Genomic DNA, 12,146 nt, shown 5'->3' on the forward strand with positions numbered 1-12,146 from the left:
GAAGATAATTTATATTAGCAACTGGCTTTGAGTAAAAGGGTCTGTGAAACTATCTCTTCCTCATCATCTCCTTCCCCCAATCCAGGTTAAAAGAATAAAATGAAATTAAATTATTAAATAAAATGGATAACAAGTGGCCAAAACTTTGCAAAGGAGATTCCTAAATTGAGTGGGATACTCTGGGGTTCTTTTTAACTCTAAGATTCTATGACTTTTTAAAAATTCTAGCCGGGCGCAGTGGCTCAGGCTTGTAATCCCAGCACTTTGGGAGGCCTAGGTGGGCAGATCACTTGAGGCCAGGAGTTTGAGACCAGCCTGGCCAACATGGTGAAACCCTGTCTCTATTAAAAATGCAAAAAATTAGTCAGGCATAGTGGTGCCCTGTAATCCCAGTCACTCGGGAGGCTGAGGCAGAAGAACCACTTGAATCCAGGAGGTGGAGGTTGCAGTGAGCCAAGATCTCACAGCTGCACATCAGTCTGGTCTACAAAGCGAGACTCTGTCAAAAAAAACAAAAAACAAACAAAAAACAAAACAAAAAAACTCCAGAGAATGATGCTGGAGCACATAATTTATATACACATATATGTTTATACAACACACACATCGTTGAACAACACGGGTTTGAACTGTGCTGGTACACTTATACATGGGTTTCCCTCTGCCTCGGCCACCCCTGAGATAGCAAGACCAACCCCTCCTCTTCCTCAGCCTATCAAATGTGAAGGCAATGAGAATGAAGACCATTGCTGATCCACTTTCATTTGATTAATAGTGAACACATTTTCTCTTCCTTATGATTTTCTTAACATTGTTTTCTCTAGCTTACATACAGTATATAATGCATATAACATACAAAATGTGTATTAATTCTCTGTTTATATTATCAGTAAGGTTTTTGGTCAACAGTGGGCTGATAGTAGTTTCAGGGGGGTTTCAACTGCACAAACCCCACATTGTTCCAGGATCAACACTCTCTGTGTATTCTCTGGGCTGGGACCAAATAAATAATGTGCAGAAGAGAGATCACATATTATATTAAAGCACATCTAATTCAATTTGTCTTAATTTAGGGAAAAATACATCTGTTGAATACTGCTATGTGTCCAGGACTATATAATGCAACAAATTAAAAAAATACATCTCTGCCCTCAAGGACATCATAGTATGGTCTGAAGGCAATCACATGAACAGATGTTTTTAGTACAATATAGTATGTGTTGAGATAGAGTGATGCCCATGGTAATATGGGCCCTAACTGGATGGACCCTAACCTGTCTTATGAAGGAACAGGAAAGACTTGCAGTGGAAGTAATGCCTGAGCTGACACTTTAAGCTTGAAAAGTAATTATTTAAGTAAAGAAGATAATAAAGGATATTCTAGATGGAAGGACTAACAAGAGAAAAAGTGAGGAGGCCTGAAACACAAGGCACATTTGAATAAATTCAGGAAGCTTGGTATTCCTAAAAAGCTAAGGACAAGGAAGCAATGGGGTAAGGCATGTATGCAGAGGTCAGAATGAAGACGGTCTTGAAATTTTAAAGCTCCTTTAAGATACAGATAAAAGAAATCAGAACAGGGTTTAGGTCTCACCACTTTTGATACTGAGACTTCAGAAATTAGATAGTGTGAGGTAAGAAATCAAGGAAACTAAAAAGGCAAGGTGGAGGTTTTCCTAAGATCAAAAGATTTGCTTAGAGGTGATGAATGACAAGTAGAGGTGAAGGCGGAAGTAAAACATTACTGACATTTTGGCAAGTTGCTTAGAGCCTCTTGGGAGATCTTTAAAGGGCACTAGCAACATGTTTCTTTTCTTCCTTAGAAGTAATCAACGGGACATCTACAAAGGCCTAGGTCTTACCTACATGTCTGTGGACCTAAGAATAAATAAGAAATCAGGACATAAGAAAAAAGGGAGAAGAAAAGGATCAAACTTTGCAGGATATATGTAAAATACTTTTAGTGACCTTAAATTATGAGGTTAAAATGTAATAAAAGGAAATGGTTTTGAAATGAGGTGGTTGAATACAAACTGAGAAAAGAAAATGAAGAGAAATGGCCAGGCGTGGTGGCTCACATCTGTAATCCCAGCACTTTGGGAGGTTGAGGCCGGTGAATCACTTGAAGTCAGGAGTTCGAGACCAGCCTGGCCAACATGGTGAAACTCTGTCTCTACTAAAAATGCAAAAATTAACCAGGCGTGATGGTGCAGGCCTGTAATCCCAGCTAGTCGGGAGGCTGAGGCAAGAGAATTGCTTCAACCCAGGAGGCAGAGGTTGCAGTGAGCCAAGATTGTGCCACTGCACTCCAGCCAAGGTGACAGAGAGAGAATCCATCTCAAAAACAAACAAACAAAAAGAAAAAGAAGAGAAGCAAGTAATCCACAGTGTCAAATCATGGGTGATTTGAACTTGCTTGTAGAAAGTAACAATAGCAAAGATGACTTGAGTTTAACAAAGGGTAGGATGTATTTAGTAAATTAGAAATAAGGAATAATATGGGGACCTTTCTTTGGTTGGAAAACTAATAGAAACTACTATTATTAATATAATTTCACAAAAAAGCAAGAAAAGCCTTTATTAAAGCAATACAGAAAAGAATACCTAGGGCTTTGCAGGGAAGGATGAAGGATGCCTCACTGCCTCACCTGCCCCTCCATTCTTCTCAAATCCCACCTCTTAGTGATTTAGCAAGGTCAAGGAGCAAACAGCTGTGTTGCAACCAGGGCCAGCTATATAATTTGCAGTGCCCAGAACAAAATGAAATGCAGAACCTCTTATTCAAAAAGCAGAAAATAACATGCTGTTAAAGGTACTAAAATAGTTTTTTCCTTTCTTTCACAGTCTTTCTCTTGACTTGTCATAGTTTTTATATTTGTTACTATAATTCTGTTCTAAATAAGAAAAAATAAAATTTCAAATTATTAGCAGTATTCTTACCCTTCATCTTTATATTGTGCAATGCCAGTCTTGAACACAAATTTAAAAGTCATTAACCCAATGTAGAATCATCAAAGTCACACAATTTGTATTTTGTATTCTTACATGCACATGTATTTTGCTCTGACTAGAACAGTGGAAATGCTGCAGAATACTAACTCAACTGTTCTTACTTCTCTTCCTCATATGCATACATTCTACCAGCATTCTCTACCTCTGACTTACTGATGGGTAAGAAAAATCTAAAAGGAAAGTTAACTGTAGATCAACTTATCTTTCTCTCTGCTTTGTCACAATTTCTAGCATATGTGGTTGGCTAATACAGGGAAGTAACATGAGTTATGGATATAATAGATTTCCTTGCTGTTCTTGCCTTTTAGAACTCTATTTCCTTCTGTTTGCATTCAAAGAAAGTTCTCATTCAAAGCCAGTTCTCATTCAAAAGAAAAGTGGTCTCTTGCAGTTATCAGACCACTTCTCCTCCCACTACTTACTCAGTGGTAGACCTAACATGCTTAACATTGCTTGCTTTGAATTTCAGTGAACTCCCATGTATCATGGGTTCACTGGAATGTTCTGCTCATAGGCCATAGTGAATACTACATGGATTATGGGGTAATGAGATATCACATCAATCATGCATTGTATGTGTCTTCTCTGCTCATGCACATTTTCCATTGTCCCATTTCACTAACTTACAAACCACAAGTTCAAAGATAAAATTATCAAGAATTTTAAAATGGCATAGAAAGGCATGAAGCCAGGCACAAGGTCTCCTAAGGACTGTATGACCATACAATTTGCATGTCCATGAGGCCAGCCCAAGGAGCTAAGGACAAATATTCTTAACTATTCTTTGGAGAAATTGTTTCTTCTCAATTATTTCTTATTTTGATCACAGAGCTAATTTAGAAAATGCTTTGAGATCAACAAAATCTCTAGTAGTGCAATTTATAACCCAACCTTATAGAAACTAGGCAGTAAGACTAAATAACTGTAGGCAAACACACCTGCTGAAATTATTTAACTGCCTGAACCAAAGACTTTTATTAAATAGAGATTAAGATTGAAATAATTTGAACTAATATCTTAATGACTATTACAAATTTAATCTTACTCACTCAAGATCCTACAACAATGAACCATGTAGCTGGTCCATTGTCTATTTTTAGTCTTGGGAAAGGGGAAATTCAAGCTTAGAGAGCTCCCTTGTCCACCAAGAAGCAAGATGGAGCAATGCAGCAGGGAATAACTTAATGCTGCCCTTGGATTCTTCAATATGAGGTATATGGTATAAGGACACTGTAGGGATTTTCACAGGAGAGCCTAGAGGTAACAAATGATTGCTTCTTTTGCCTTCTTTGAGTTACAACACCATCATTGTTGGGAACACCAACTTGGAATGTGGTTCACTTTAAAGAAATTTCTTGGTGATAATATCAGTATCTGGTATAGCTTTCTTATACAGGGAGTTCACTGGTATAGCTTTCTTGTACAGCATCTACAACTTTGTACATGTTAAATTAGAATATCCTAATGAAAAAGGGTTAATATTGAAGTACCCAGCAGAAGACATGCCAGACACATTTCATTACCAGAAAAAACGGGAAGGCACTGATCCAGGAACTCATAAAAGATACTGCAGAGACTGTTGATTGGCAGTTTTTAGCCTCTGCATCTGGAGAGTTATTTATAGTCAAATCTTGATAATCAGTGCTAAAGGAGAAAAAGGAAAGAATAGATTATTGAAACCATGCATCATTCACAAACCATTTTAAACAGTTGTTTTTAACTGCCACTTTCTATCAAAATTTCAACAGGATTTATTAACAAAGAGTCAATTTACAACTTGGTGCTTCTTTTTATGTCATCTGCTGACCCTCAGGAATAAATGTCAAAGACCGGGTCAGAGCATTGTTAGGTAACCATAAACGTAGGATAACAAACAAATGAACTATTACTATGAAAAAGTGACTGATTTACTTTGACTCTGCACAACCACATCATACAACTTTAACAGCTCACAAAGAACAAAACTTGAACACTGAGCCTAATAGCTAGAGGAATACTTATATCACTTAACATACATCTTTTAAATCTCAAGTCATATGGTTTTTAAAAATTCAAGTTCACTCAAAACTAGCAAAGAGTAATTGACTAGAAAATAATTGTTTATCCTTTCACTTTAAAAAAAAATTCTCTGAGTTAGGATATTTAGCCAAAAGACCAAATCTCAATAATTCTAGAAGTTTCTAAAAGATCTGTTTTATTAAGTCGGTCTGTTAGAAACAGCATCATTCAATGGACCATTTGTTTTTGGACCTTATTTGATAAGTCTTAGCACAGGAACTCTCCTTGGGATGTAAACTTGCTTTAATATTTGAATTAATTAGTAATGACTGATGATACTAATACCACAAGTTTATCTGATGCCATAAACCAAATGGATTATGTTTAGGTTCTGTCATCTGTTAGAATTAGAGTAGGCTACTCTTCTGTGCCCTCTAATTTGGGGTTGGCATCCAGAAAGCTGCACACTCAGCACATGAGTTCTAAGATGCCTATCAATTAAACTCCTCATCATAATAGAAAAGAATCACTTTTAACAAGATGAGGATACGGTATTATACCTCTTTCCATTTAGAATAGATTTGCAATGTCATGTTTGATATTTTTTTTGAATGATAGCATTCATTGGCTGCCCATTATACCCCATGCTTTATGCTATGCGCTGTTCATGGAGGAGTTCATTTAATACCGACCCAAAACCCATGAAGCAAGTTCCATTAGTTCTATTATTAAGTTCATTTATCAATGAGAAAATAGAGACTTAGAGAATAAGTGTATATTGCTTAGGAACACTCACCTATTAAGTGGTAGGCATGAGATATGACCCCAACTTTCTCACATTGCAACCTGAGCTCTTATCCATTATTCTACATTGAAACCTATTTCATTGCAACAGAAGATGTTGTATTTGATAACATTAAACAGGCTAGGAATAATACATCTTCAACATATAGGTAACTGAAATGCATAAATTTCTTTAGGTGAATCTGACTCCAAATTGTTGCAGCATACCACTATGGTAGCTCAAAAAGAGCAAAATCACTAATGAGAGGATAAAGGAAACAAAACATAGGTTATAGAAAAACAACACAGCCTTGGAGAAGTTGCAATGTAGGCAGATTGATGGAGAAGAAAGAGAGGAAGTAATGAGCCTCCAAAAAGAGTTGGTACCCTATTACACAAGTGCTTCAAGCACTAGTGCATGGTATATGTAATGATTGTCACTGTAATTACTTCTATACTATTGCATCTGAGAGTAGACCCTTCTAAAAGTAAAAAATCAACTCTATTTTCTACTTCTCTTTCCCCACTCTATCTCATCCTTTACTCTTGTTTCTAATCAACTCAGAATAAAATGAATCTCTAATGTAGCCCGCAGTTAAAGTGTTGATATACCACTTGTTGAGAATAATTCATCGGTAGTTTATAAATTCAGAAACCAACTAGTAGCCCTCAGATCATTATGAAGTTGACTAGGTTTTCATCATCAAGTCTCTTGCTCATCTGGCAGGACTATACATCCAAATGGTACCGTTACTCCTGAGATTCTTTTTCTGCTGATAACAAAGTTTTAAAGCTTTTAGAATTGAGAGCTTTCTCTGGAACAATATTTTCTATGTAAACCAAGAAAAAAAGAGAGACACATAAATTACAGGTGCTGTAGTTTTGATGAGATAAACACACCTTGAAGTCTAATATTTAGTAGCATGAGAACCTTTTGAGAAACTACTTTTTGACTTGAGGAAAGATAATAGAACAAGGATAATTCCTGATGACTGAATGTAAAAGTTTTTGAATTTTTGTTGTCTGTCTGCACATAGAAAAAAAAATCCCTCTAATCCCAAACTACTCGTTTGGAAAGTGAGTTGTGAAGTGGGTGATTTTAGTACATTCTCCTACTCAGAAACACTGTTAAAACAGAAGCAAAGGCATTTGAGAGCAAAAGGCCTTCTGTTCATCTATAAGCTTTCATTTGGATCACTGAGTTTACTTTCTGTGGCTACATGGGCTCTTTAAAAAATAATAATAAAAAATATTTACTTCAAATTTTATGTTCTTAAATTTTGCTAAAATTAAATTTTAGCAAAAAATCATGTATAAAGAATTGGATCAGTCAATGCAGACGAAAGTTTGAATTTATGTTGGATGATGCTTTAAACTACAAAACAGATATATCTTCTATGATCAGAGGGATTGAACCTGAATTATTTTTAAAAAGAAACTTGAATATTGGACAGTTTTCAATACTGCTTATAGCAATATTATCATGTAAATGTGGAAATAACTTCTTCAGTTTGTCCCAATCTCAGCACCTGGGGGTGAAGTGTTATTTTTATGTCCTCTATGTTATTAAATGATAACATTTAGTAAAGTCACATTTCATTGTGACTGACAATATCTTATGAGAACAGAGCTTAACAAAACAAAGCTGAAAGAAGAGTTTTGGCTTTGCTTCATATTTCATTTCCTGTCCACAGCTTATTGTTATCAAGGATGGAGAACCTTTTTACATTCTTTAGAATAGAAAGTTCATTTACCATTAGTAAAGTGAGTGAACAAATGACACTAATAGCTTTTATACCAGAGTGAGTGAACAAATGACACTGTAGCTTTTAACAATAATGAAATAGGCCATTTAAGACAGCCTTCTCTTCAGTCACTTTTGGGGTAACTTAAGCTTAAGATGGCTCTGTTACACCAAATTATTTGACTCATTTTGTTTTTTTTACATTTTGACCCTGAAATATGTTATCAGACCTTTCTTTTCAATTATTTTACTTCATACTAAAGATTATCCAATTCCAAGATAAAATAAAATTTCCAATGAGGTAAAAATAAAAGTTGAAGATGTGTTGGTCCAATAGAAAGACTAATTAGGTTTTGTTAGGCGGGTTTTTGCGCCCTTGCTGAGCTTTAAAAAACATGCACACCATGTTACTCGGATTTTGAAACGTGAATTTTCCACTCAGAGAAAAAGGATTTTATGGAAAGGAAACATTCATGTTGTGGGAAAGAACGAAAAAAAAATTAACTCACTTGCCAGCTTCATCGTCTCCACAGGGGCAGGGGAAAAAGCACTTATTATTTCTCTGGCTATAATAAAAAAATTAAGAGAAATTTTAACAGAGCATATTTTTGTTTTAAAAAAGAAAGAAGAGGCACAGTTTGAAACCATCAAGGATTACTTCCTGTGTAGAAGTCAGCTGCATGCATACAATAGCGAAGCTGTGTTCCCTTCTGGAGCCAGAACAAGGTCAGGAATTTCAATTGTGATTCCTGACTCATGGAAAATTCTGACGCATTTTATATGTGTGAGGCTAGGTATATGCAAACCCACCAATTCTTTAGCATGATCAGTGTTTTTACTCATTACTGTTTTTTAACTAAGAAAGAGCATAACTGGAGGAATGCTAAATTTATAATACATTAGAATACAACCTCCCCTCTTGATTCCTCCTTCTTAGTTTCAAGACTTTCTCTGATATTCATACTATTAGGGTTTGTCCCACAGTCTCAAGATCAAATATTAGCAAGTGTTCTTAGTTGTTTCAAGCTATTTAAAAATACTTGTATTTAAGTCATTGCATATATTATTTATGGGAATGTAAACTGTTGCAATCTTTTTGAATGGCAATTTGGCAATATCTATCGAAATATCTCCTCTGCCAAGAGACTTCCAGTTTCAGCTGTGATGTGTAAAGAGATTGGAAGCTGTCATTTCCAACCTTACAACAAGATCAAACTGAAAAACTGAAAATTATCAACTTTTCTTGGACACATCAGAGACGTGGTGAACAAACTCTGTTCCCATTACCCCTATAAAGTTATGGAATCCAGAAGTGAGTCCAGCTGAGATCTGCTCACTGGAAGCAGATGCCTCTGGAGTTCACAAACTGGTAAGAACACTTAGATGGCAATTCTGACAAATTGCTAGAGGTTGAGTGTGCATTTGCCTGGGAATGAGAAATGCTTAGGACTCATGACCTTAGGGTTGAAACACACAAACTAAGCAGGAGTACTCAGGGAAGCCAAAACTGAAGAAGAGACAAAAAAAAGTACACTGGAGGAATTTGAAGTCTCTGGCTCCTGTAATTACTTCAGATATTAAACACAGCCCAACTCCTAACAGATTAGCATAAAACCTCACACTAGAGATCAATTTACCTCTGTCCCTACTACCAAGTATGACACATCTGGCTTTCCACATTAAAAAAAAAAAAAAAAATTATAAGGCAAGCCAAATGCAAGAAAACACACAATCTAGAAAGATAAAGCAAGCCTCAAAACCAGGCTCAGATATGACACAGACATTGAAATCAACAGACAGGGAATTTAAAATAGCTATGATTAAAATCTGAGGGTACTAATGTAAAAAATAGATAACATGCAAGAACAGATGGGGAATTTAAGTGGAGAAATGTAAACTCTAAGAAAGAATAAAAATTAAATACTAAAAAGAAAAAAAACTAAGATAAATGAAGGATACCTTTGAGAGGCTTATCGGTAGACTAGAAATAGCTGAGAGAAGAATCAGTGAGCCTAAATTAGACCAACAGAAATTTCTCAAGCAGAAATGCAAGGAAACAAAAGAATTTTTAAAAATAGAACAGAATATTCAAGAACTGTAGGATAATTTCAAAAGGCATAGCATACATGTAACTGGAATACCAGAGGAAGAAGAGAGAGAGAATGGAGCAGAAGAAAGTTGAAGCAATACGGAGATTTCAAAATGGCTGAATAGGAACAGCTCTAGTCTGCAGCTCCCAGTGTGAGCGACACAGAAGACAGGTGATTTCTGCATATCCAACTGAGGTACCAGGTTCATCTCACTGGGTCTTGTCAGACAGTGGGTGCAGCCCATGGAGCAGGGCAGGGCATCGCCTCACCTGGGAAGCACAGGGGACAGGGAATTCCCTTCTGTAGCAAAGGGAAGCTGTGACAGATGGTATCTGGAAAATTGGGACACTCTCACCCTAATACTGCACTTTTCCAATGGCCTTAGCAAATGACACATCAGGAGATTATATCCCATGCCTGGCTCGGAGGGTCCCACGCCCACAGAGCCTTGCTCACTGCTAGCACAGCAGTCTCAGATTGAACTGCAAGGTGGCAACAAGGCTGGGGAAGGGGCATCCACCATTGCTGAGGCTTGACTAAGTAAACAAAGCAGCTGGGAAGCTCAAACTGGGTGGAGCCCACCACAGCTCAAGGAGGCCTGCCTGCCTCTGTAGACTCCACCTCTAGGGACAGAGTATAGCTGAACAAAAGGCAGCAGAAACTTCTGCAGACTTAAACGTCCCTGTCTGACAGCTTTGAAGAGCATAGTGGTTCTCCCAGCACAGAGTTTGAGATCTGAGAATGGAAACTGAACAGTGAGAACACTTGGACACAGGGTGGGGAATATCACACACCAGGGCCTATCGTGGGGTGCGGGGAGGAGGGAGGGATAGCATTAGGAGATATACTTAATGTAAATAACGAGTTAACAGGCGCAGCACACCAACATAGCACATGTATACATATGTAACAAACCTAGAACTTAAAGTATAAAAAATAAAATAAAATAAAATTTTTCCCATCAAAAAAAAAAAAGAAAATAAATATTTGAAGTAATAATGGCCAAGAATTTTCCAAAATTAATGATCAACACCAAGCTACAGATCCAGAGAACTTAGAGAACATGTAGCAGGATAACTACCAAAAAATCTATACCTAGGCACGTTATTCAAAATGCAGAAAACCGAAGACAAAGAGAAATGCTTGAGAGAAGCCAGAGGACACTGGGCGCCGTGGCTCACATCTGTAATCCCTGCACTTTGGGAGGCGAAGGCAGGTGGATCACATGAACCTGGGAGTTTGAGACCAGCCTGGGCAACATAGTGAGACACTGCCTCTACAAAAAATTAAAAAATTATCCTGGCATGGTGGCATGCACCTGTAATCCCAGCTACTTGGCAGCCTGAGGCAGTAAGATCACCTGAGCCAAAAAGCTCAAGGCTGCAGTGAGCCACGTTTGTACCCCTGCACTCCAGCCTGGGTGACAGAGTAAGACTCTGTCTCCAAAAACAAAACAAAACAAGAAAAGCAAAAACATGCCAGAAGGAAAATAGTCACCTCATCTACAGAGTAATAGGAATAAAACTTATAGGACTTCTCCTCAAAACCAGTATAAGCTAGAAGAGAATAGATTGAAATATTCTTTTTGTTTGTTTGGTTGCTTGGTTTTGTCGTTGTTGTTACTGTTTTGTTTTTATTGAGATGCAGTCTCACTCTGTCATTCAGGTTGGAGTGTAATGGCACAGTTTCAGCTCATTGCAACCTCTGCCTCCCGGGTTCAAGCAATTCTTATGCCTCAACCTTCTGAGAAGCTGGGATTACAGGTGTGTGCCACCATGCCTAGCTAATTGTTTGTATTTTTAGTAGAGAACGGGTTTCACCATGTTGGTTAGGCTGGTCTCAAACTCAGAGGCTCAAGTGATCTGCCACCTGGCCTCCCAAAGTGCTGGAATTACAGGTGTGAGCCACTGCACCTGGCCTGAAATATTCAAGATGTTGAACAATGACAACAGCAAAAAACACCAACCTTGAATTTCATACCCATTGAAATTATCTTTCAAAAGTGAGGGAGAAATAAAAACTTTATCTAATAAACAATAACTGAAGGAATTTGTTGCCAGAAGACTTATCCTGCAGAAAAATGTTAAAAGGATGGAAAAGGGATAGAAAAGAAGTTTAATTTTACAAGTGAAGAAATGACTCTTATTTCTCATGTACTGCTTGCATATACTGAAGGCTAATACCTTACGGAACTATCATATCACAAAACCATCTCTGAGCCTGAGTGTGTATTTGCATTGTGATGCTCAGTGTGTTGCTAAAATGGGTAGCAGAAATATTCCTGGAAGCCATGACCTCTATTAGGATGGTTTACGATGTACTTATACACAGAGTGATTGCACTCATAAATATATCCTTCTAAACCAAAGCTCAATGTATACCCAAATAAACTTTCCTTACCCAGAGCTCAAAAGTGTTCACAGTCCCCATCAAATGCAAGGTGATCTGTGATAAAGGAGATGTCAGAGTGGAAATACACAACAGTATTAATTAGGGTTAAAAAGTCTTACCTTTGCAAA

The sequence above is a fragment of the Rhinopithecus bieti genome, unplaced genomic scaffold, assembly GCF_001698545.2.
Source record: "Rhinopithecus bieti isolate Rb0 unplaced genomic scaffold, ASM169854v2 scaffold_9615, whole genome shotgun sequence".
Taxonomy (NCBI): Eukaryota; Metazoa; Chordata; class Mammalia; order Primates; family Cercopithecidae; genus Rhinopithecus; species Rhinopithecus bieti.